The sequence below is a fragment of the Rhineura floridana genome, chromosome 5, assembly GCF_030035675.1.
Source record: "Rhineura floridana isolate rRhiFlo1 chromosome 5, rRhiFlo1.hap2, whole genome shotgun sequence".
NCBI classification, from domain to species: Eukaryota; Metazoa; Chordata; class Lepidosauria; order Squamata; family Rhineuridae; genus Rhineura; species Rhineura floridana.
This window is the reverse complement of record NC_084484.1, coordinates 105,751,336-105,773,311: the sequence shown is the minus strand read 5'-3', so window position 1 is coordinate 105,773,311 and position 21,976 is coordinate 105,751,336. Positions and strand designations below refer to the sequence as shown.

Below are 21,976 nucleotides of genomic sequence, written 5' to 3'. Positions count from 1 at the left end.
AGATCATCATCATCATCATTATCACCCTCATCATCATCATCATCATTACAATAATAAATCCCTGAAAGAGCAAGAAGCTGTTCTACTGGCTTGCTGCATCACAATTGATGTGGGATATCCTATGTCTCATAGTTAAATCAACATATGCATAAAACATGGGAGAAACCCATGATTTTCGGAAAGGTCCTGATCCTCCTGGGGATGTCTGTTGCTTTTCTAGGGAAAAAATTGTGAGGTTTCTGGCACAGAATCCCATCAACTAATAGCCTTTAACTGCACACACTCCCATCCAGATTACTGGGAGAACCTGCTGTCACATGACCATGGACAAGCAGGCTTCTCAGAGTCATTGCAAGCATATGATTGTATTTATCCTTTTTGTTTTGATTGCCTGATTGCAATGTTCACAAAGTAAGGTAAGTTTTGGTTCTTGGTTAGGAAAAGTTGGTAAGCTTTGAGACCTTTGAGCAGTGCTGGAAAAATATTTCACTTTTTAAGGCATCAGAATCAGTTTTTTGGATGCTAGCCCTGTGCAAGGATGGTTTAATATCTAACATCTTATGCACTAGCATCAAATGTAAAGTACTTAGGTGATCACATACCTAGGATTCTCCAAGTCAATGTGCTGGGGATAGGGATGGAAGGATCTGTCAATTCTGGTTCTCAGTTCTCCAATTTCAGCAGTAATTTGTAATGTTTAAAAAATTCTCATGAAAATTCTCCAGCATTTTAGTGCAAACGTCTCCCAATAAACACATTTCTGAATGTTGTTTTGACTACTGAACTCATTTTTGCAAGCAATTTCTCCTAATATGTTATTTTCAGTAAGATATTCATTTTTATTGCACATTTCTTCCCAATATATACAGTTTGCAAACATTGTTTGGCTGGAGAATTGCAATCCCAAAATTTGATAAGTGCAAATTCTGAGGGATGTCTGTGTTTCAGTTTTCATTTTGTTTCATAAAGTGCAAATTTGACAGATTTGGCTTTCAAGTTAAGTTTCTCCCCTATCCCTAGTTGAAGATGATATTGATGATGGTAGTGGTTGCCATCTAACAAGGCAAAGGGAAAATCTCAGTTGGAGATTTGGACTAACATCTGGGTTGTAAATGCATGATTTTCTAATGTCAAAAAGCTTAAGTACGCCAATAAAAATATCACCTGGGCCTTTATTTCATTATATCAAAATTTAACCCTTCATTGTACAATAACAATTTCATTCCTTGGGTCTCTGCTACCTTACTAGGGGTAAGAATTACTCCCCCCCCCATTATTAACACATTTGTTTTTCTTATTATAAACATCATTTGTTTTATGGGACATTCATTTTCCAATCCATTAATTCTATTTTGTTTTGTTATACACATTCATACTGTTTTGCTCCTTGTTTCTTGTTCCCCTTCTTTGTGTGTGTGTGTGTGTGTGTGTGCGTTGCTGCTGTTGCCTGTGGTAGCAGTGATAGCAGAACATGTCGTGGTGGCTGCTCCTGTTGGCCACCATCTTATTGTTACAGAATTCCCTGGACAATGTAGCCTTGTTCAGGTGTTATACCTGAACAGGGAATGCCAGTGTGTGTAGGGAGGATGGGGCTGGACTTGCCAATCCTGCCGCTACCAACAATATCCCATTGTGCTCCATCCCGAAAAGCAGGAAAGTCTAAAGGGATTCTCTGAATTTTCATCCAAATGCTCTAGAAGCCCCTTTCAGAACTTCCTGCTCAACACAGGAAGGTCACCTGTAGAGTAATTGAGGCTAGTGTAGATGGGAACTTTGGGAGCTGAGCAACATCCCCTTCCCCATACACCTCCCCTAGTTTGTTTCCCCTCCTCTAGATGTGGTGAGGGGATTTGAGAGTGTCAAAGAAGCTGACAGCAATGCTGTCAGGAGTCTAGACCAAGAGGCTAGAATCGTAGCAGGGGCACCCAAGGCAGAATGTTCAAAGCTGAGACACCAGACTAAGATGCATCCAGACTCAGAGGAAGGCAATGGTAAACCACCTCTTCTTACCACGAAAACCCTATGAACAAAGAATCCAAAATGCAACATGAAATAGTGCTGGAAGATGAAACCCCCAGGTCAGAAGGCACTCAACGAGCTACTAGGGAAGAACGATGGACAAATATGAGTAGTGCTTTGACTAATGACGCCACTGGGTCAAAGCAGAATGGAAGCCCAGAGGAAGCATAGATGCAGAAGGAGAGTCTGGAGTTGTACGATGTACAAAATAGGATAATAGAATATGAGAAGCATGAACCAGGGAAAGTTAGAAATTGTCAAGCCAGAAATAGGATGCATCAGCAACCTGAAAAAGGTCTGAGCGAGTGATATCAATGATAATTAATGGGAAACCATTAATATTAACCATATTAACATAACCATCATCCAAGTCTACGCTCCAAAGACAAATGCAGAAGAAGAGGAATTGGAGAGATTTTACACAGAAATACAGGAAGAAATTGATCACACACCAAAACAAGATATGCTGATAATCATGGGGGACTGGAGTGCAAACGTAGGTAACAGAGATGAACTGGAAATTGTGGGGAAATGGGGCTTAGGAGATAGAAATGAAGCAGGGGAAAGAATAATTGAATTCTGTGAAGCCAATAATTTGTTTCTTACAAATACATTTTTTGAGCAACTGAAAAGATGACTGTACATGTGGACATCACCAAATGGTCAATATAGGAATCAAATTGATTATATAATTGGTAGCAGAAAATGGAGAAGTTCCATACTTTCTGCAAAAAGAAGACCAGAAGCAGACTGCGGTGCAGATCATGAACTGGTTGTATGGAAAATCAGAGTAAAGCTAAAGAAGAAGAACAAAGCAATCATAATGCCAAAATACAATTTAAATAACATCCCAGAAGAATATAAAGATCAAATAAGGAACAGATTTGAGGCTTTAAACTTAGTTGAGAGAACCAGAAAAACTATGGAGTGAAGTCAGAGGCATTATCAGGGAAGAATGCAAAAAGACAATACCTCTAATTAAAAAGAAAGAAAGACCTCAATGGATGACTGAAGAAACTCTTAAAATGGTTAAAGAGAGAAGAAAAGCAAAAGCAAAAGGAGACAGAAACATGGTCAGAACCCTACATGCAATAATACTGCGACTGGTAAGTAGGGACAAAGAGAACTATTACAATAGTTATTGTATAGAAATGGAAGAGGACAACAACAAAGGTAGAACGAGAGCTCTATTCCAAAAGATTAGAGAAATTAAAGGGAAATTTAAACCAAGAGTAGGGATGTTGAATAATCAACATTTGAACACATTGACTGACCGAGATAAAATAAAAGGAAGATGGAAGCAATACACTGAAGAACTCTATAAAAGAGATGCCAGGATGACAGATTCATTTATGGAGGAACCATATGATGAAGAACCAGAAATTTTAGAATGCGAGGTGAAATATGCTCTTAAAATAAATCACCAGGAACAGATGGCATACCAGTAGAATTGGTACAAATTACTTGGACTGAATCTGTCCAAATTTTGACAACAATTTGTCAACAAATATGGAAAACAAAAGAATGGCCCACAGACTGGAAGCATTCAATATACATCCCAATTCCAAAGAAAGGGGATCCCAGGGAACATAGTAATGATCAAACTATTGCCTTAATATTCCATGCAAGTAAAGTAATGCTCAAGATACTACAACAAAGGCTTTTACCATATATGGAGCGAGAAATGCCAGACGTCCAAGCTGGATTTAGAAAGGGGAGAAGTTTAAGAGATCATATTTCAAACATATGTTGGATAATGGAAGAGACCAAGGTATTTCAGAAGAAAATCACCCTGTGCTTTATTGATTACAGCAAAGCCTTTGACTGTGTAGATCATGAAAAACTATGGAATGCTTTAAAAGAAATGGGGGTGCCACAGCATCTGATTGTCCTGATGCACAACCGATACTCTAGACATGACACTACTGTAGGAACAGAATATGGAGAAACCGATTGGTTTCCAATTGGAAAGGGTGTGAGACAGGGGTGTATTTTATCACCCTATTTGTTTAATCTATATGCAGAACATTTCATAAGGAAAATGGGATTGGACCAAGATGAAAGAGGTGTAAAAATTGGAGGGAGAAATATCAATAATTTAAGATATGCAGACGATACCATACTACTTGCAGAAACCAGTAATGATTTGAAACAAATGCTGCTGAAAGTTAAAGAGGAAAGCACAAAAGCAGGACGACAATTGAACACCAAGAAGACTAATTATGGAATGCCCTCCCTGACGAGATACGCCTGGCGCCTTCTTTGATATCTTTTCAGCGCCAGGTAAAGACCTACCTCTTTGCCCAGGCATTTTAATTTTAGTTTTAATTTTAATTTTATAGTTAATTAATTGTAATCTCTATTAATTTTGTTTTAATCTGTTTTTAATGTGTTTTTATACCTATATGTTATAATCCACATTTGCTGGTTTTTAAATGTGGTTTTATTCTGTTGTACACCGCCCTGAGAGCCTGTTGCTAAAGGGCGATTTAAAAGTGCAATAAATAAATAAAATAAATAAATAAATAAAGTAATAAAGTAATGACAACAGAAGATTTATGTAACTTTAAAGTTGACAATGAGGGCATCGAACTTGTCAAGGATTATCAATACCTTGGCAAAGTCATTAACCAAAATGCAGACAATAGTAAAGAAATCAGAAGAAGACTAGGACTGGGGAGGGCATCTATAAGAGAACTAGAAATGATCTTCAAAAGCAAAAATGTATCACTGAACACTAAGTCAGGATAATTCAGAGCATGCTATTTTCGATCTCAATGTAGGGATGTGAAAGTTGGACAGTGAAAAAAGTGGATAAGAGAAAATCAACTCATTTGAAATGTGGTGTTGGAGGAGAGCTTTGCGGATACCATGGACTGCGAAAAAGACAAAGAATTGGGTGTTAGAACAAATTAATCCAGAACTATCACTAGAAGCTAAAATGATGAAAGTGAGGTTATTATACTTTGGACACATAATAAGAAGACATGATTCACTAGAAAAGACAATAATGCTGGGGAAAACAGAAGGGAGTAGAAAAAGAGGAAGGCCAAACAAGAGATGGATTGATTCCATAAAGGAAGCCACAGACCTGAAAGTATAAGATCTGAACGGGGTGGTTTATAATTGATGCTATTGGAGGTCGCTGATTCATAGGGTAGTCATAAGTTGTAATCGACTTGAAGGTACATAACAACAGCAAAGTTTGTTGTCAATTCCGGTTGACGCATAATGCCTGAACAGGGTGTATGTTATTCAGGGTCATTATGGGGGAGATGTAAAAATGGCAGCTACTCGGGAGGCACATAATTATTTGTGCTCCAGGGCATTCTGGGAAAATAAAGATGGTGGTGGCCAGAGCAAGGTAAGCCTCCTCGCCTCTGAATGAGTGATGAATGAAAACAATACCCATTTGTATGCCTTTGCTACTCGAGGCATTCATTTAGAAACAAATGAAAATGCAACGGAATGGACCTTGCTCAGGTCATGTTTTCATTCATTCTGAAACAAATGCACATCCCTATAACCTCCAGTGATTCATGAAGGAGGCAGCTTTGTTTGAGATGAATGTACAGTATAACAACTTTCACACTGCTTTCTGTTTGCTGGTTTTATAATGCTTAATAAACAAACATGAGCTGAATATGGATAGAATAACTAATATTTCTTTCATTTCTCTGCATATTATATCAGTTGTTTATTATTCATCTGTCTTTGATGTGATTAATTTGACATCTGACTTTATTATTAATCAGTTATTATTCACTGATTTCACATTTTCCATCTTTGATTTTTTTATTATTATTTTTGCTAGCTAAACACATACAGGCATCTGTTGTGGAGAATGATTTACCCTGCTTGTTTTTCGCACTGAGCTAGTCAAAAGCTTGTGTTTTCAGCCAACTGGAACTGGCATAACATTCTTGCATGAGGAATGCCCAGTTAGTAAGCCACTAATTTTAGGGTGGAACTATTTCTGGAAATGCTGTGTGCCGGAATGCTGAAGAACCACTTATTCTGCAAGTATATACACAGGAACAAGAAGAAGTTTGATTCAGACTTGGGGTAGGGGTAGGGAAGGAGAAAATCCTGGATGAACTGGCCCCATAAAAATCTTTAAATGTAATGTATGCTTCTTAGCAAGTATTATTAACCCAGTCACCACAAATGTGATGGAATGGTTTTAAAAGTACACCAATTGTACTAAAAGAACTCTATTCATCTATATTACCTTTTCTTGAACAAGGAAAAAATATATTGTTCACTCAGTAATACATATTAAAACTGCATACACACCATACATTTGAAGCAAATGACTTCCCCCATTGTGTGTTAAAGGTGCTGGGAATTGTAGCTCTGTGTGGGGTATACTACAATTCCCAGGATTCTTTGGGGGAAACCATGTGCTTTGAATGTACTTTGAATGTACAGTGTGTATTTTGTCTGGATTAATCTTCAGTTTGTTCATCTTCATCCAGTCTATTCCCATTTAGAATCATTCATAAAAATGCAAGATCCAGAACTACTAAAATTTCACTCTTTCAAAAAAAAATAGCCACACAAATAAGTACTACAGCAGAATGACCTGAATCCCATTCTGCCGGAGCGCTTATTTATGTGGTTACAGTTTGAAGCTTGTTTAGCATAGAAAGCATAGCATGAACTAGAATTTTTAGCCAGGTGATTAAGGCAACAGTCTGGTCTGGTTCTTAATGTTGTACTGGTGATGTGGGAACTACCAAAGCACTGCTTTTTCTGCTGCTGATTAACATAAGATGCCTTGTACCCACTTGGGAGGGGGCACATTGGTCCTCCCCATGAGAGGAGAACATGCAAAAGAGCCACAGGGGTACTGCAATGGCTTCCATACTGGTGGGATAACAGAGATACTTTGCCACAGTGCCTCAGATCTGAACTTCCGTGGAGGAGTAGAAGCACAGGGTGATACCTCCAGGCTAGAAGGGAGCCTTCTTTCAGTTGTAGAAGTTGTGTGGTAAGCTTTTAAATAACCACTGTCTGGTGTCCTGAAACACCATAAGGGTCTGATAATTAGGTTCTATCTGGTGACAACTGTGAAACAGTTGTGAAGAGTGAGACAGTGTTATGCAGCTTGGCTCCATTCTCCACTGTTAGCCACTAACTATAGAAAACGCTCTAGCAGCCTTCCCCAACCTAGTGCCCTCAAGATGTTTAGGACTACAACTCCACCATTCCTAACCATTAGCCATGACATCTGGGGCTGTTGGGAGTTGTTATCTAAATCATGTTGAGGGCACCAGATTGGGAAATGCATATGTTGCATGGACACAGATAAAACTGAGCTCCTGTGCCAGCACTTATGCTCACATGGTCTTTGGAGAGAATCCTATCCAAGACAGGTTGAACCTCATTCCCTGATCTGCCTTTTGTCTGACCAGGAGCAATTCTATTTTGTCTGGATTCATCTTCAATTTGTTCATCTTCATTCAGTCTATTCCCATTTAGAACTTGAATATAATCTATGGATATAGATGGATTTGAGTGGCATTAAATCCCCAAATCCTAAATGACATCCCCCAGTGGTTTCATACCACTTTAAATGGCATATGGGACAAGATGGAATCCTGAGAGACATCACAGGTCAGGGATAGCCAATGCAATGCCCTCCAAAAAGTTTGGATTGGAATTGCCATAATCCCAGACTATTGGATTTGAGCATAACTAAGCTGAGGTGAGCTGTAGTCCAAAACATCTGGAGGGTATGATATTGGTTACTCCTTCCATAGGCCAATGGTGAAGGCATAGGACAGGAGTCTCCAGGACCAAATTCGGAAACTGCCCTCTAAGAAGAACTAGAACCACTATAAAATGTTGCCTCTAGGTTCCATCACAGCTAGCCACTCCAGAAGGATACCATGGTTGATGGTATTGGAAGCCACAGAGTTGTCCAGCAGAACCAAGAGGGGCACGCCCACCCACCCATCCAGTTCCCAATGTAGATTATCCACCAAGGCAACCAAAGCAGCATCTATCATATAACTAGATCTGAAGCCAAATTTAAATGATAATCTGCCACATTCAGGTAATCTGCCATATCCAGGATCACTTGGAACTGAGAAGTTACCATACACTTGAGCACTTTGCCCATGAAAAGAATGAAAGTGGCCAGAAATTATCTAATGTGGTGGAGTGTAGGTCATCTTCTTTTTTTAAAGAGGTGTCCTCAGGCATGATGGAATTGTAGCTTTTTGTAGAAAGAGTTTTGCTACAGCCCTCATCCACTTAGCCATTCCTTCCTCACAGCTTTTGTACACCAGGAAGGGCAAGGGTCAAACATCATATGGTAGGCCTCACCTCTTAAGGATCTTGAATGCACCCTTGGGTTGTACCACCTGAAAAGTATCCATTATAACTTGACAAGCTGGAACTAAAGTTACAGTATATAAGGTTAGTACTGGACCCATATTAATTATGGCATCCAAGTCTGCATGGATAAGAGTGAGTTTATCTGCAAAGTATCAGACAACAGTTGGAACCAAAAGATGAGCTGCTGCGGTGTGGTCCTGAAAGTGCAATAAAGAACAGTCTGCGTTTGTACTGGAATTGCTTTTTAATATGTTTTTTTAATTTTTTTAAACCAATGTTTTTAACCTTTTTTTAAAAAAAAGTCTTGAAAGCTTTAAAAAAATGTTTTTAAAGATGTTTTGTTTTAATGTATTTTAAAGTCTGTATTTATGATGTTTAAAGTGTTTCTAGTGTTTTTGTTTGCCACCCTGGGCTCCTGCTGGAAGGGCGGGCTATAAATTAAATGATAAATAAATGAATAAAAGTAGATCAGCCAGCTACAAACTCCTCACTGAATCAAAAGCACAGAGCATGGTTCTGTTGTCACAGCCTTTATAGATCACTTTAGATTTGTATTTTGCTTATCTCTAAATATGCATTTCTTTTGTGTCCTTGTTAGTGCTCCTTCAGTGAAGTTCAAACTGGTGCCAGCCTTCAAACAAGCTGTGCTCTGACTCTTCCCCTAACGAGCACTATCACCCAATGTGATCACCCAGCCGCCTATATGACCATGTCTTGACATCCGATATCATGGAAATGCTGGGAGCCCATTCAGACAAGCATCAGACATGGCCTTGGCATTGGAAACAACATTAATCTCATCTGTCTACAATCTCCTCAATGTAGGAGAGAGAAGCCAAACATTCTTGATAGGTTTAAGTGACCTTCCTTTAACCTTTGGTTTTCACCAGTGATCTGATATGGTTGGTTTAATGGAAAATTCCAGCAAGAATAGATAATGTCTCCTGAGAGTGGTTTTGCATGTTTTTCAAACAAATCCCAAAGAGTGTTACTGCGCTGCTGCTCCTCCCCAGATGCCCTCAGCTTCTGACTTCTGCATGAGCTTGGGTTGTTATTCCTTTTGTTTACCATCTGTGCTATTTCTCTGAGGGAGATGCTGGACTTATGGGGCCATAATTATACTGATGACACTCTGTCTTCTTTCACTCTTGTGTGTGCACATGGCTGTCTCTGTATTCTTCCAAAGTCTAGCAAATAGCAGAATGTGCATTGGAACATCCATCTGAATAAAATAGGTTTATTAATGAGTAGGGTGAAATATTTTTTTTCAGACCAACCAACACTTTCCAATTCAGATGAAGGAACATACCTGACCCAAAATCAATAATGTTTACAATGCTAATATCCCAATTGTTTCTATAGTGAGTATAAAGTTTGAGGGTGCATAGGGACCAATGATAATTTCCAATTAAAAGATAGAATATTAAGGGTGGATTCTAAATCTACCCCCATTGAGTAGAACTGATTATATATACCTATGTAGCATGTCTACATTTTAGCAGTTTAAAGCTTACACATTCTGTTTAGCTAAAGTTAACATTTTCTTTCAGATTTAAATGATTATCTGAGCATGCTAGTAAGACACAAGGAGCCCAGCGATTCAACTTCATGAATGTGTATGGAATGTAAGATGATTCTGTTTTTGTGAACAGCTTATACTGTTGGATGGGAGGAGGTTCTTTGATTGTATAGTCTGAGGAGGACCTTCACAAATACTGTATCAATTTCTTTCTTAATATTTTGTATAATTATTATATTACACATATTATTTATATTATTTATTATTTTTATAATCTGTTTGTAATGAAGCGAAATTATGACCACATTTTCACTATACAAAGAATCCCCATAGTTTGGAAAACGTATATGTTGATATGAATATATATATCTGAGTTGATCTTCCTTCTCTTATCTGGAAGATACTGGTCTGAAGGTACTTAAAGCCACCACCTTTCTGAAGCTAAGTAGGTCTGGTCTGGGTCTGGTCAGTGCCTGGATAGGAGGCCACCTGGTAACCACATATATACTACCTTGGGTTCTGTGATGAAAGAAAGGCCTGGTATAAATATGAAAAAATATATTAGCAAACTGCTTTTCTCCATCTCCATTGCTCCCCATAATTTATTTAATCAGAGCACCACAGAATGTGTATATGTTGCAGTAGCTTCCACACTGTGGAAATCATGACAGAAAGAATGCTAAGTGATCCATCTAAGCCTTTGCTGATCACTAGTGTAATGAAGCAGAGCATTAGTGCACTGCCTTAATGCAAAAATCACACATATATTGGTTCTCCAGGATTTCAGAAAGGAGTCTTTCCCAGTCCTACCTGGAGACACCATGGATTGTACCTGGGACTATCTACATACAAAGCAGATGCTTTGTTACTGGGCTACAACCTTTGTGTATCTACAGCTATTGAATTGTCTCATATGGGAATACAAATTAGTTGTTATGGTCATAGTCAACGTGCTTATATACCATGTTTCTCACAGTCCATAAATACATTTGTGCTCAAAGCAGTTTACAGAAAATAAAGTCTAAGTAGCATTGTACAATAACCATAATAGAGAGTAAAAACTGTATCAGTACAACACAACAGCAACAATCCATCAGTTCATTTAAAATATATCCAAAATCTAAATAAGCATGAAGCTTACCAATTGGTCAGTTACCAATATCCAGTGTCTTCACATCCCAAGGTAGACACAAACCTGATGGCATTAATGAAAAGAATAGAGAGCCCATTCAGAATTCTCGAAGCAGCTGCACTATGAAGGCTCCTAGAACTAGAGAGATGGCAAGCCAGGTGGAAGTAGTCTCCCCTCCTTTCTGAGTGGTTACAGATTCCAGAGGCCAAAAGAATTGTTTCTTTTAACAAGGGAAGACAGTCATAGCAGCTTATGCACGCAAGGGGAAATAAATTTGTGTTAAGGATTAGCAGTATGATTTCCTGAGGGACGCTGACATAACAAATTATGTTGAAACATAACCTAACTAGAAAATAAATAGGTCACAGAAAGCCAGGAAGGAACTAGTAAACTTCAGAGCATAGTACTAAAATTTTCCCAGATATTGAAAATGTCATGTAATTATTTTTAAAGAAAATTTATATACCACTTGAATGTAAAGATCTCTATGTGGTTTACAAAAAAACACTAACATTATCAAATAGGTTCTTTTTGGGGGTCGCTGATGGGATGTTGGAGAAATCTTCCAAATTTGCATTTATGCATGATTTTGGGGTGTTCGTGTTCCTAAATCTGCCTTGGAACTACCCCCCTGTCTTAAATGCTCTGTCAATTTTCATGGTGAATTAATGAGTGGTTTTTGGCTCTGCAAAAGAGAGAGAGAGATTTGGGACACGATGTAGAGTGTGTTATGCTAATATTACTGCTCCCAAATCTGATTATTATACTATGGCAACAATTCACCTACACTTGGCCAACTCTTAAGTTATGCGAAGGACCATATACAGGATCAAACTGCATATTTAGCTGTACCCCTATTTGTTTGATTGGCTACCTATTAGTATCCATTAAATTTAAAAAGAGTGTAGTAAAATCTTTATGAATTGAAACTGAACATTTATTATTATTATTATTATTATTATTATTATTATTATTATTATTATTATTATTGGAGAAGAAACACTTTTGAAAGCTATGCTTAAAATTTCAGGTAAGTCAGTAGGTAAGGGAAAGACAATTAACACAATAGGATTCAGTAGGATTTTTTAGAGCTCCCTATACATTTCCTAATTCTGTCTAAATAGACAGTTGAAAGGGTCATGTATCCAGGTATGCTGTGGAACAAAATGTTTACCACAGATGTTCGGTAAAGACAAAAAGAACATTTTGTTCCATCAGGGAAGCTATTTTGCTGTAACAAGTAGCTTTAGCTGTGAAAATATTGGAATATCTGTGAGGATAATAAAAGCTGTACTGATTTCTCACTGCCTACTCCCTTGTATGTTGTAGCATTATGAATTGCTAAACATTTGAAATTTAGTGCTGTGTCTGAAAGCATCTCCTGCCCCAATGGCAAATATAATCCTTCATCTAATCCAGAGATGAGGAATCTCTGGCTCCCAGTCAGATGTGGCCCTTGAAGGCTTCACATCTGCCTCCTGAAGCCTTCCCTGCTTGGCCCCTCCTCCTCCTCCTCTTCAGGTTGCATATTGACTGCAGGAGGGAAGAGGAAAGAAGCAAATTGTTGGTGCCGGGGCCTGATCTGGATTGGGACCCTAAAGTGGGAGACAGAAGGGCTTTAAACCTTTGTGGCCCTGATCCAGGCTTCCTGCACCTGCAGTTAGGATTGCCAGAGAAGGAACTGTCTGTTTCAATATTAATTCTACTGTGAGAATTGAGTGTCATGATAAGAATCAGCCACATATACTTCCTAAGGGATTATACATTTGGGATGGAAGCAGATGAAAGTCAATTCTTCCATAGGCACAATCCCATTACATACTTCTATTATGGAGCCTTACTGCTCCAGATACTGTCATGGACCAGGAGAATTACTGGCAGGGTAGGCAAGGACAGAAAGAATTAAAATCCTCTTCCCCCTCTGCCGTGGGTTTGAACCAGTTTACCCACCCAGCCCATCCTGGCTTTTTGTTTAACAAAAATGTAATGCCAAACTACGTGACAAACATCACATCTATTTTGGTCCTTACTCCCTTACTCCTGTGATTTTATAGATTTGTTTTGTTCTTTTTCATTTGCTCTGCTCTTGCCCCTTGATGAAGGCAAAACCAGGCAGGAAAACATACAGGTCTTTGGGGTTTTTTTTTTTAAAAAAATTGGTTACTTTGTGGATAGGGATGGGGGAGACATTTCATTCAGTTCACATTTAAAGGTGAACCTATGTAATTGGCTCTTTCTAAAACCATACAAGAAATGAAACACAGCCATCCTTTACAATCCTCTTGAATATTAGGCAGGCGCCATCTCTGCTATCTTTTTAGCGCCTTTTGAAGACTTTCCTCTTTCAACAAGCCTTTTAAGCTGACACCTATCCCAGTCTGCATCTGTGTTAGAATTGCTGTTAATATGTGTTTTCTAAATAATGTTTGTAACCCTTTTTAAAAAGATGTCTTTAAAGGTTTTTTTTAAAATGTTTTTAACATTGTTTTGTTTTAATGTATTTTAGGGTCTGTCTTTATGATGTTTTAAAGAGTTTTTAGCACTTCTATTTGCTGCCCTGGGCTGGGAGGAAGGGTGGGATATAAATCAAATAATAAATAAATAAAATGCACACTTCTCTGAATTAGCCAATGCAGTTTTGCACTCAAGTAAGGCATACAAGATGAAAATACTGAGGTAAAGTGTCCATTAAAATATGGTGGAAAATATTAGTGAAAATAACATAAAACAGTGCATTATTTTAAGGGAAATTGCTTTGCGAAATATTTATATCAGGAAAAATTGCATAAAGCATGCATATTAGGAGAAATTTGGACTCAAATGCTGATGAATTTTATGAGGACTTTTAAAAAAACTGATATGGAAATGTAGAGAACTGAACTGGAAAAATGAGAAACAGAGAAACCAAATATGACACATTTGTCCATCCCTATTTATGGAGGAGCAAAAGATTCTCTTAGGGTAGCTAACTGTAATAAACTTGAGAATACTTGGAAGGAACTGTACAGCGTTTTATTATAAAAATCAGAAGAAGATTAAATTATGTGCAAATAAAATGTACATTTTGTTTGCCTAAGTTAGAACATAAATGGGAGAGACTTTCTGTGACTCAATAGGACACTTATTTTGGAAAGCCTTAGTCACTATTTCAAAGACTTGCATTTGGTGGTTTCTTAGATCCCTCTCTTAATAAAACAACCTTTTCAGATATGACATTTAAGAGACTACATCATTACAACATTCACAACTGACTGAAGTGATTTGTTGCTTAATATTTTGGCCTCTCTGTTTACAACTTTTTTTGTCCACCATATGTGATACATCTGATGACAGTAGGCTCTAGTCAACAAAATCTTCTGCTGCAATAAATCTTTTAAATCTTTTAGGTGCCACAGTCATTTTGGTGTTTGCTGTAACAGACTACTCCTTTGGAAAAGGCCCAGTCCAGCCCTACTATTAGACAGAGTGAAGGGGATGCCTCAGGCCACAAATATGGGGTGTTATGAAAGGACACCAAATTGTTACTTATTTATCATTATTGTATTTTTACTGCTGGGGACAGAGAGAAGCTCCTATGGGATTTTCTGACTCAGGTGCCCAAATAACTTGACCTCGATTTGCAGGGGTGGGTGCAATTTGGTACTCTGCCTCAGGCAGAAAAATGCCTTGCCGTGGCCCTGCTTCAAACATTGTTCAATGGGCAGAGCAATCCAAATGATAGAAAGCCAGCACATTTTATGCCAGGATAAATTACGCAGGTGTAACTTGTCCCTATTCCAGACTCCATTCAGGAGCAGGGCTACTGCTGCCTTTGCTGGCCCAAGCCTGGCAGACAGAAAACAAACCTTTAAAATAGAGTGTGACTTACATAAACTTTTTGCCAATGTAACTTTCTCTGGATTGCTAGGTCATTTAACTGAGCTGAACAAACAGCATTGCTTATGATCCTGTGGAGAGAATGATGGTGAAAGCATTCTAATATGGAATATGCTACAAGATAATACTACTTATCATCCTTTAATGTTTTGTGATTTGCACATAAATACTAACACACAGTTGTGTAGTGGCAAATTCAGAAATTCAGGGTCCCTTCATGATTGTCACCCATGCTCCCTCACAGTCACACCCCCTTTCCCACTTTTCCTCACCTTCCTTGCTCCCCATGTCCATACTCCATTAAAACAGATCAGAGCTTGGAAAAGTTACTTTTTTGAACTACAACTCCCATCAGCCCAATCCAGTGGCCATGCTGGCTGGGGCTGATGGGGGTTGTAGTTTACAAAAGTAACTTTTCCAAGCTCTGAAACAGATGTCGCTAGGAGCCAAGCAGCATGAAAGGCTGTGTGTTAGCTACTGAGAAGAGACTTCTCAGTGGCTTACTCACTTCCTTTCACTCTTATTGGCTCCAATCAGCACAAAAGGACAACAACTCTTCTTAGGGGCTAACACACTCCCCTTTCATACTGATTGGCCCATACATAGAGATCTGCCTGGGACCATGCTCTCAAAAAAGGAAGGGGTCTATGGTTCCGGTCAGCTACACCCCTGGTAACAAACTGAAAAAAAATCCTAAAGTGGTGCCACTTTACTTTTTAAAAAATGAAAAAAGGATTTTATAGTAACTGTAACTCCCATGCAAAAACCATATGTCAAAGAGCTGGAGAGATGTCTCAGATTCATAGTATCAATTTTAAAACAATTTTAAATTTTGTACACAGTACTTGTAACAGGCTATGTCAATGTGTCCTTTTTAGTGGGAATAGCACCTTCCAGTTTGAAGAATTTGCTAAGGGGATTCTGGTGATTCTTCGAAGGCTGCAGTCCTATGCACATTGAACTCAATGGGGCTTTCTTCGAGTAGACATATAGAATTGCACTTGGAATTTCTCCTCTTTACTTTTGGATAAGCTAGTTGCTGGCAAGTAATTATAGTATGCTTTAAAGGTGTATCATGCATTGATTCTACAGCATGAAGAATAATCTCATCTACCTATGCTAAGTAGGGTGTTCCAGTATGAGTCCTTCAGCAACAACAACAGACCTTTTGCAATGACAAAAGTTCAAAGACATGGTGGTGAGAGGGGAATAAACAAAAGACAAAATGGATAGATAGAAAGTATAAAGATTAAATTTCATTGGGAAGACTAAATAATCACTGTTGAATGATCATGTACTATAGATAGCAACATCACATTATCTTAATGCATCACTACACAGTGAAAAAAACATTACTTAGCTCAGTTGATAGAGTGCATTGTACAAATAGCTAGGACAGGACTGGACAACACACAGCATGTACACTGATGCCTGATTTGGTAGTATCAGTTTTTAATAGTGGACATTATACACAGCCTGTGTACAACTTGGGACCTGCAAAGCTGAAGGAACACCATCTCCCATATCACTAAGATCTTACTCAGAGTCCCTCCTCCACGAGGCCTTGCCATCTGAAGTGGGGCAGGTGCCAATGCGGGAGAGAGCCTGTTTAGTTGTGGCATTCCACCTGTGGAACTTTCTACCCAGAAAACTTCACCTGGCACTTATGTCAATGTCTTTTAGTGACAAGGACCTTTTTATCCTCCTCTCCCGTGTTTAATTTCTAGTGTATTTTTAAAATTCTGCCTTGAATGTTCTAAGTGCTGGCTTTTGATCATTGATCATTTGTGTGTATTGTCTTTTAATGAGTTATTCTAAGCTACTGGAAATTTTGAACTGAAAGAGAGAATAAATATGTATCTGAGACCTATGCAGATTGGGGAAAAGTAGGGAGAGAAATTGGCCTATGATGTGTGTGGGGATGTGGAGGTAGTTTGGTATTTGTGTTAGAAATATTAGCATTTAAGTTCAAGTCTGTGTGTAGTGTTTTGAGGAGGGGGATACACTCTCTACCTGTTCCTCTTCCTGTCACTTCCTGGAAAGAGTGTCTTTATTTCTTTAGTTGATGTGCATGGTGCCTATGTAAACCTTGGAAGTCTTAACATTTATCCCTGCACTGAGGTGGCCTTGGGTTATTATGTGACTGAAGTGCTGGCTAAGTGAAAGACTTTGTAAAAATCTGTTCCCCCCCCCCGATGTTGCCCTTGTTTTTCTTATGAGCGCACATCCCACTGAAAACTAACATGGTCCTAGGCTGAGTGTGAAAATTATAAAAGATCTCAGCAGGTGAGATGTGTAAACACAAACAGCATTGCCTTCAATGAAACAGAAAATGCAGTGGAAACTCCTGAGTGTAAAGGTTTAAAAAGAGCGGCTTGCTGGCATAGTCAAAGAAGAATAAACTCTGTAAGAAATAACTTTACTGTTGTTGTTCAAGCAGTATGTACATTGTCTAATTATGGGCATGCATAATAGGCGAGGCTATGCACACATAAACCTTTTCTCCACATAAAGAAAATTGTCTGTTCTAGAAACCCTGTCTGTTGTTTTACTTCCTATCTGGTGGGCGGGACTGGCTGTAGTTTTCTCCTACAGTGATATGTTGAAGACAAATAGACTCTCCGCTAGGCTTGATATAATAGTTTCTATTGCTAAGTTCATGAAGAAAGAATCACCAACCTTTGCTAAGATGGTCCCCTCCAGATGTTTTGGACTACAACTATGCTGGCTGGCACTAATGGGAGTTGTACTCCAAAACATCTGGAGGACACCACGTTGGCAAAGGCTGTCCTAGATGATAGCCAATGCTCACCTGGTAGCCTCAGAACCTATTTTCCCTGCTAGCATTTTACTGAAATTATCTTCTTTCTGACAAACCTCTAACATATCAAGGTCATGTGTTTAAATAAGCTGATAGTTTCCCCTTCCACAGCTCTAGAGCAGTTATGTAGAGGGGATTCAGGTATTTGCTGCATGCCCCAGAGAAAAAAAATAGTGTTCTTGTGAAATGGAAACATCTGACATTTCTCTGGTAACCTCTGTGTTCAAGAATGTGGTCAACTGATTTACTGTTATAAAGAGTTCACTGGAGGCAGCGTGCTATCAGATTCCCCCCCCCTTCAGTGTTTGCCTCTGGAGTAATAGGAAACATATTCAGATTCTTGAAGGCCACAAGATTATTCTCTGTATATTAGCAGATCAGAGACCAGCTGGTTCACACACACACACACACACATGGGGGGGGAGGGAAAGAGAGAGAGAACTTTTGTGTGATATAACATATTCACCAGGGCTTTTAAAGGAGAAATGGCAAGCAGTTAGCATGAGGTAACTAACTGTCTAGCAAGCATAAAAAAAGTTCAACCAATAGTCAGCAGCTACAGAGAAACAAAACATCTCACCTCAGAGAAACACATTTGTTTCTTGGTTGTTGTGAAACATCCAGAATAGAGCTGAGCCTAATTATCTTGAGTTTTGAGTTCCATGTTGAAATGTGAGTTTCACATTGAAATGTGCATGCTTGATCAGGGACATTATTTCAATTAATAACTAATATTCAGTGTAGTCCTTGAGGGCCAAACCAGCCATGAGCGTACATATTTGTATACAAATACTATCAGGTGGGACCAGGATTGATAATTATCAGAAGCGCAGCTGTTGTAGAAATGGGATTTCACCCCTTTCTTTCCTTTTGTGGCCCTGAGGAAAAGCTCTCTTTCAGAAGCTGATATTTGGCACCAGTGTGGGATTTCCTCCCAATGGCAGTACCTACTTCATAGGAAGCATTTTCCGCAAGACCCCAGCAGGGCAGGAGAGAGTTACATTTCCCACTCCACACCTATTGTAATCCTGATCATGATCATCCCCTCCAGATGATGCTATTTGCATTTTAAAAAACAACAACCCCACACAATATATCCAAAAGCATATTTAATGTCATCTGTAGTTTTGGCCCTGAGCAAACCCAGAGAGTAGAACTCAGCAAAACTCCTGAGGTTTGGGAGGAAGGGAATTGTACAGTCCATATGCTTCTTTGAGCAAGCTTGAGGACAATCTCCAACCTGAATAAGGTTTCTATGAAAGAACTTGCTTTCTTTAAAAGAGTCCCCTTAACTCATGTGCCTGTAGACAGGAGCAGGACTAGGGTAAGGATCTAATGGCTGGGGCAGGGATGGGAGAACCTATAACCTTCCTCATGTGGCTAGACTACAACCCCCATCATCTCTGACCCATTAGCTATGGGGTTGATGGGAGGTGAAGACCAACAACATCTGGAGGCCCCCACATTCCCCACTTCTAGGCTAGGAGGAGAGCAAGCACGCAATATAGAGAGGGCTTCTGACAAAGCTTTAGCTCATTTAGCTTGGGATCTTTCTTGACCTTTGTCAGACAAGCCAGAGGTTTCATGGCTCACAAGGCTTAGGAGTTTTCCACAGTTGTTGGCAGCTGGCTTGCTCAGGACTGCACTATTCCTGGGAATCTTAAAAATCAGCCTTTAGGGGCTTTTGTACAGCTCTTTCCAGGGTGGGTGGGATTAGATGAAAACCACACACACAAAAATGTTATTTTTGGCAATAACAAAATGAAAATAAAACTAAAGAGACTATTTCAGCTCAGTTCTTCTGATTCAGATTACTTTTATTCAATTGTAGCACTTCTTATTAGGGGAACCTGCATTTTTCCAGCACTCAAAGCACAATGTATTTCTGAGGAAATGCAATTTTCCCCAAATATATGCCAGCCCTGTCACAAGCACTTCTTTTCCAAATCAGAGAGCTTTTTGTGGAGACTGCTGTGAAAATGGAATGTAAGCAGGGCTTATATTCCATTTTCATTGATGCTTACTGGATAGGGTCTGTGACATTCCTGATAGCAGGAGTCAAACTTTCTACCCAACTTCATGCCCACCTGAAAGCATAAAACAAATACATTTAAAGACACAGAGTGAGTCTTACTGTACTTTTCAAGCATAAGAAAGTCAATCCAGAATCTCAAAACACAAAGAGAAAGTGCCAGCAAAGGTAATGTTCCCATCACCATCAATGCTATAATATCACAGACATTTTCTTTTCAACAGTTGTATATTCCCAATCTCTAGCGAACCCATGACTCTTTGCCACAAAGGTCACCATCACCTTCAATAGCAAGGTAAGGTTTGCAGCAAGGCACCACTTCCCATCTCATACGCAGATCTAGCCCTATCGTCAGGCCGTTGCCTCAGATGGCAGATCTGAGGGGTGTGGAGGCGTCGGCAGACAGAGCAGTGTGTGCAGTGTAGCCTGCTCTTAAGTTTGCCTGATGCCCTCTGGCATGGAAGAGGACACTGCCCCATTTGCAGTGCTAAAGTGGGAGTCAGTTGGCTTTTGCACTTGGAATGGGAAGAGGCATCATCTTATCCTTAAGACAGTCCTGCCCATATACACTGGGTCTACATAATTCTAGAAATCAAGGTCATAATATACTGTCACAGATATAAGGAGAAATAATGGAGCTAAGGTGTACTTTTCATTAAAAGCAGACAATATTGGTATTTCCTCTTAAGATCCTTGAGGAATCAGTGCAACTGCTGATGACAACTTTCAGCACATAGAAAATAGTCAATCAAACACTGAAGTATGGGTTTCAATATAAACCTTTTGATGTAAGACATTAAAATTCTGTGGTTACAAAACCAGAACTGTCGTTTTACTTTTCAAACTGTGAAAAATTCCTGTAGAGTCATGAAAAGTATTCAGTTCTATAAAAACAGGGGCAGATTAATTAAAGTATTTGTATTGTATACTTCTAATTCTGTGCAATAATATATCCTACAGATCTCTAGACACATGGGAGTTCCCTGGAATTAATGCCTGGAACATCAGATAAATTGTCAAAGTAGGTTTGATATAACATATTAACACCCCTTATATTACATGTTCATTGTGTGCCAACAAAAATTCCCTTTTAAAATGAAATGTTTCTAATAAAAAGGGGGTGGGTAAGGAGAATTGTATGGATTTGTTTTATGGATAAATGTGAAAGCACAACATGTAAGAAAGGAGGAACCGATCTCTAGAAAAGGAAGAACTCTGACAGTCAACTGGCAGCACGAAGTCCAGCTGAACCTCCAGTTTTATCACTGTTGGTAGTATATGTGTGTGTATATATTATTATATTTATATCCCACCCCTCTTCCATCATGGAGCCCAAGGCAGCATGCATGTGCTTCTCAGGCAGTCTCCCATCCAGGCACTGATCGGACCCCGAGCTGCTTATCTTCAGCAAGTTGGTGGCGTCATGTGCTTTCAAACCATGTTCCTCATGACTGACTGCTCATGACTGACTTTTTCTGATCCATCCTAATTTTACTTTCTGTGCATCTTTACAACCATCTGACTCACGAGAACCAGTGTGGTATAGTGGCTAGAATATTAGGCTCAGACCAAATACCCTGGATTCAAATTGCCAGTCATCCATGAAGCTAATAGTGACCTGTGGCCAGTCACCATTACTTAACCTAATCTACCTCATGGTGTTGCTATGAGAATAAAATGCATTACACATCCATGAGCTTCTTGGATAGAGCAAAAGATGCAAACAAAAGAAATAATGCTCAGATGTCAAAATTTCTTGACAATCACTTGGGGATTATGACAGTTCTAGAATCCAATTTGGATATTCCCTCCACACAATTGTAACTATGTGGAAGGGAACAGTGGAGTCAGTGGCCCTGCCACTGGTGGGCACACATGGGGGGCACTCATAAAGGGGAGCCGGCTGTACATGTGTAGGCTCCCCTGTGATTAGAAAATCTGATTGCATGGGGTCCCAATCACAGAGAAGCTTACTTGTGTGCAACAGGCTTCCCTTTGCAAAGTCCCCCAGTGTGTGCATAGTGTGTGTGTGGGTGTAGGGCAGTAGGGATGCAAGGGTAGTGCCAATGTGTGTAGTCACACTCTTTTCCTCTACACAATTACACTTGAGTGGAGGAAACAAACACTGAAGAGGGGTTTAGGTAAAGCTAGTATTCTGTTGATTACAGTGCCTAGCCCACTTCGTAGTGCTGAATACATCCACCATAGTCATGCTATTAAAAGAATGATGCA

General features: G+C 39.2%; 1 long non-coding RNA gene across 2 annotated transcripts in view; it reads right to left on the bottom strand.

The window, feature by feature from the left end:
• The window catches only part of LOC133385244 (uncharacterized), a 151,384-nt gene that overhangs the window by 24,460 nt on the left and 104,948 nt on the right, over nucleotides 1-21,976 (bottom strand). Inside the window, exon 1 of one of the 2 annotated variants that reach the window (XR_009762829.1) lies at nucleotides 11,025-11,181. The exons of the other annotated variant lie outside the window; for it this stretch is intronic. This is a non-coding gene — a long non-coding RNA (uncharacterized LOC133385244). Of the gene's footprint in view, nucleotides 1-11,024; nucleotides 11,182-21,976 lie in introns of those variants that run through there. 2 annotated transcript variants of the gene reach the window in all.